At 32.5% G+C, this 5000-nt stretch overlaps 1 protein-coding gene and 1 long non-coding RNA gene across 3 annotated transcripts in view; both read left to right on the top strand.

Moving 5' to 3' along the window:
- Positions 1-1447: 1447 nt before the first annotated feature.
- The window catches only part of LOC120940206, a 47456-nt gene continuing 43903 nt past the window's right edge, over positions 1448-5000 (top strand). Inside the window, exon 1 of the long non-coding RNA XR_005749401.1 lies at positions 1448-1531. This is a non-coding gene — a long non-coding RNA (uncharacterized LOC120940206). The remainder of the gene's footprint in view (positions 1532-5000) is intronic.
- HOXA6 (homeobox A6) overlaps positions 2564-5000 on the top strand; it is a 7118-nt gene continuing 4681 nt past the window's right edge. For both annotated transcript variants that reach the window (XM_040352911.1, XM_040352910.1), the window contains exon 1: positions 2564-5000. This exon is cut by the window's right edge. The gene's annotated coding sequence lies outside the window, so the exon portion shown is untranslated.

The following is a 5000-nucleotide window of genomic DNA, read 5'->3' as shown; positions in this document are numbered from 1 at the left end:
AACGTGAAGTAAGGACTGTGTGTATTTTTTTATATAGTTAAACGACCATTTGAATTAAGCACCGGTGCAAAAAGTATGTAGAAAAATAAAATTTCGCTTTTTTTTTTTTTCATCCACAATCCCCAAGTTTATGGTGTAGTAGATTTAACGTGTTTGCATTGATATTTGAAAGGTAACGTGACCACATTATTTGTATCCCAGGGATTTGTATCTGTGTACAGTTGTTAAAGTTTTTTTGTCGTATATAAGCTGCCTTTGTATAAAAAAAAAAATCTGCGTCATTTGATACATTTTTCATAAAGATTCATCTATAATAGCATGGTGTTATTTGTTTAGAAAAAAAAATGCAAATAGAATAAAAAATAAATAAAAAAAATTCAACTTTGCTTGACATTCATCTGGAAATGATGTGATCAGTGTTGTTTGTGAATAATATAAATATTGTTTATGCATTATAAAATCATAAAAAAAATAAAAATGTACAAGTAAACTTCAAAAATGAGCTCTCTTGAAGCATCTGGTATAATATATATTTTTTTGGTTACAATAAAGACAATTGTGTTTGGTCATCGATCTCTTTTTCTTTTCATTGATGTTTACACACACACACACACACACACACAAAAGGAAGAAAATAATAAATAAAAAAACTTACAATAAAGAGTACAAATAAAAGAGTACATAAAGTGCTACCCAAGCAAAGTAATAGCGTGTGTGAGTGTGGGAGTGTGTGAGATAAAAATAAAAAAAGGATTCCATTCAGATACAGATATCATACAGGGCATGTAATGAAATGTATGAATAATTATAAAATATGTTATTAATAAGGGATAGGCAATAAATGCATGGTTCACATAGCCTGCCCATGTACACCCGAAGTGATTATTTCCTCTGTACAGGGAGCCAGCTCTAGTAGCCTATTTCAGGTAATAATTCAATTAATATTTAAATGAGAGCCTGGTCTAATGGAAGAGCCGAGCGTGCAGAGGCTGGGGTTGTTTGAGAGTTAAGATGGCGACTTGGTAAGACCTGCCTCTTAGTGATGAGGCAATGGCTATAAATCCGTTGTTGTTTATGAAAATTTACAACTTTGCAATACAAGTTTATGAGTTGCTCGGTTTTTCCATTGGTCGCTGCTGGTCATGTGGATAGCAACTGTGAACATGAAGTTTTTTATAATTTCCCTTGCGAGAATAGAGCTGCATTCTTTTGCTGTGCTCAGTCCTGCTTCGGATCTGTCTGGCTCTACCAGCACACAGCCCATTTGTCCTGTGTTAGGCACCAGGCAAGGCAATGGAGGTTCGCAGGGAGCAGCAGCAGCCTACAACACAGGTCCAGGATGGCAATGCTCGGTCCTTCCGCTCCAAGGTGTGGCATTTGGGATTCAAAGCGCCAGAGTGGCAGATTTTCAACACGCAGCCTGGCTAATTTCCTGCTTCTCCTGGCACCAAAAGGCTCTGGGTTCCTCTCCTGTACAGCCAAGGCGACAGCTGTCAAAGTGGCAGAGATTCCTGAAAACCAGAACGTCAAGGTGAGAAATCTGTACCCCTTGCATCTTCTTGTGATCTCTGATGTTTGCTACAAATAAACCCCACAACTATTTACTGTTTACTTCACAACTAAGTCAATCAGTCAATCACACATGCCCTTGCCCCATCAGCTTGCAAGGCATTAGTACAGCTACTACAAATATATATATATATATATATATATATATATATATATATATATATATATATTCTCTATAGCTCTATTGTCAATACACACACATATAACTCATGCACATCTTTGTACAAAATGCCTTTATACAGAATGTTTATTTACACACACACACACACACACACATATATATATATATATATATATATATAGTATATATATATATATATATATATATATATATATATATATATATATATATATATATATATGATTATAATATGATTATGTGTATAAATACATATACAGATATATTAGTTGATAGATAGATAGATAGATAGATAGATAGATAGATAAATAGATAGATAGAGATATAGATATATGATAGATATACATATTTATCTGTTTGGATGTTGAAAAGCTTATTTTCAATATATATATATATATATATATATATATATATATATATATATATATATATATATATATACACACATATATAAATGAAACTCAGCATTGTGATGTTATGGTGTGACATGGGTCATGTCTGCTTTTTGCTTTTAGTTCTGTTGTGACATTTTAGATCATAGAGTACCGGTGCAGAAAATCAAAGTGAAACATATATTTTGCTGTATGTATATATATATATATATATATATACATACATACATATATACATATATATATATATATATATATATATATATATATATATATATATATATATATATATATCTATAGATATATCTATCTATCTATCTATAAAATATAAACAGCAACATACTATATATATATATATATATATATATATATATATATATATATATATATATATATATATATATAATATAAACAGCAAAATATATGTTATATATATCTTGTCTTACAAACTAATATTATACAATGCTATTATAGTGCTAAGGATTATTGTTGCAATGAAGCCTCTGTGCTTTTTCTCTGTTTATTGTTCATTTTGGTAACATGCTGTAGAAGAATGAATGCATTGATAGCAAGGTTGCCTTTATTAACGCTTTTTTTTTTTTTCCAACATGGTTATAACAAGCTTGCTTATGGCTAAATAAACGTAAAAAATGTAAATGTGGCTTACATGAATTGCAGTATGAGGGATATTGTAGTTGGAGATTTTTATATTTCTGAATCTGACACATGCCATGTATTTATTGTTGTTTTTATTGCCTTATATAGTTGCTTAGAAAGAAAAAAAGGGAGACAGTCTTTGAGGAAAGTAGTGTGTTTTTTTTTTAATTATTATTACATTCATGACCAGCAATTAAGAATGATGCCTGGCTGATTTCACCTTATCGTCCTGTGTTTGTTGTGATCTGCTAGCTGATGATGTATAAAATTTGCATTGTATTGCAGTGTCTGCTTGACTGCATTGAGTGGAGGATTTATGTTGACTGTAGTTTCAGTGCTGCCACTGTGTGGTGGTTTGTGGTATCTACCAGTGTGGTGGAAGATATTTACATTATACTGAAGGTTATTTGGGTAATTTGAAATTAGCAACAAGATTATTATGGACCCACCGATAAAGAACTACAGATTATAGAAATGCATATTATTTTCTTTATTTATACAGGTAGAGGAAAATAATATTATGCATTTGCGTATCCATTAAAACATCCAATACAAATAAAAAGACTGTTATAAATCAGAAGCCTCAGTACTTGTAGTTTGAAATGCAAATGGCGATTTTTAAGAGCCGTAATAATCTGAATGCATATGTTATTTGCAGTAAGTAAAGGCTACAATAGCTCTGTAGCAGCCTGAGTTCACTTTTATGTATTTACACATGTTGTAAGTATCATGGTTCAAATTCATTCCGCAAAAATTAAAAATCACACAACAATAAACGGCTGCATTAATAGAAATGAACAGCCAACCCGACAAAATAAAGACAAAGAGACAAAATGGGCACGTCAGTGAATGCCCTTTTTATGCTCCTTCCAAAATGGCTGCCGCACCTAAGATTTAATGGTTTAAGCAGATTTTATTGCTTGGAAGCAAGATGAAAAGGGAAACAGAAGGGGCAGAGCCTTAACCATTGATCTGCCTGAAAAATCCCTGTTACATTTCACAGGCCCCCAGACAATTGCATGCCTAAAGTATGTCTTTATTCTCCTTTTTTCTTTTTTTATAAAATAGCTACAGAAGTCTAAGCCATAAACATCGAATTCACAGCAACTATCCTCCCAATTTTACTGTGCTGGTTAAATAATACAATTTTAGATGTATTTAAAGACACTACTGACATGTTTTGCTTTTGCTGGATTTTAAAGATTTGTGATAGTTTCTGTACAGATAATGCATTTGATCATAGGTCATTTTTGCCATGTTCCTAGGATGAATATATGACATTTAAAACAAAATACACTTGGTTGTCGATTGTCTTTGTGCTTGACCATATTACAGTTAGACTGGGACAGTTTAATACAAACTTGGTGCCCAACCTTCACAAACACACACACACACACACACACACACATAGATACATGCATGCACATATTCATACACATATACAAACACACCCACAGACACCCTCTCATCCAATCAAGCTCAGAAATGCCTCTAAATTCACAGACACATCCAAATATGTGATGTCAGGAAATTCCAGAGGTGTGTTGTGACCTTCCTGTGCAAAACACCATTGTCATATTTTTCCACTTCTAAAGTATACAGCTAGACAGATGTATGTTCATGTTTTTGCAGCTTATTTTATGTCAAATACACTGATGGTTCAGAACAGGGGGTGTTGCATCACCTCTAACTTGGGCTGGCTATACATTATACAATTTTCTTATTCAATTTCCTTTAGATTTATTTTCAACTATGTAGTGCAAGGACCTGTCTGCATAAAAATTGAAAGTATATTCTATGGTTTTGGTAAATCTAAAGGAAAACTGTACATGGACATTGTATAATGTATGGCCAGCCTTACACCTCTATAGTCTCTACCTTACAATATGTAACTGTAAGCGATTAATGCAAATGTCCTACTACAGAGTCTTCCAGCATCAAAGTTTACATTCTTTTAGGCAATTTAAAGCATTTTATAGAGCCATGAAGGAACATGGCTCATTCCAGGGTATGGGCCATAAACTTTATACTACATTCAGATAAGAGGGAGCTTTTATGGTAGACTTTCTATTGCTTGCAGGCTAGTTGTTCAAGTTTTTGAAGACTGGAGATTTTTATCTGTCAATCCCAGACTTTATTTACCTTTTTCATGGTATAGAACCAGATTTAATAGGGATGCTGTGGATCAACGATAATATTTTAATAAACAAAAGGAGATTCCTATTTCAATACATTAACACTGC

This window comes from Rana temporaria, chromosome 5, assembly GCF_905171775.1.
Source record: "Rana temporaria chromosome 5, aRanTem1.1, whole genome shotgun sequence".
In the NCBI taxonomy this organism is placed as follows: domain Eukaryota; kingdom Metazoa; phylum Chordata; class Amphibia; order Anura; family Ranidae; genus Rana; species Rana temporaria.
Note: the sequence above shows the minus strand (reverse complement) of the source record. Positions and strands in the feature narration are given on the sequence as shown.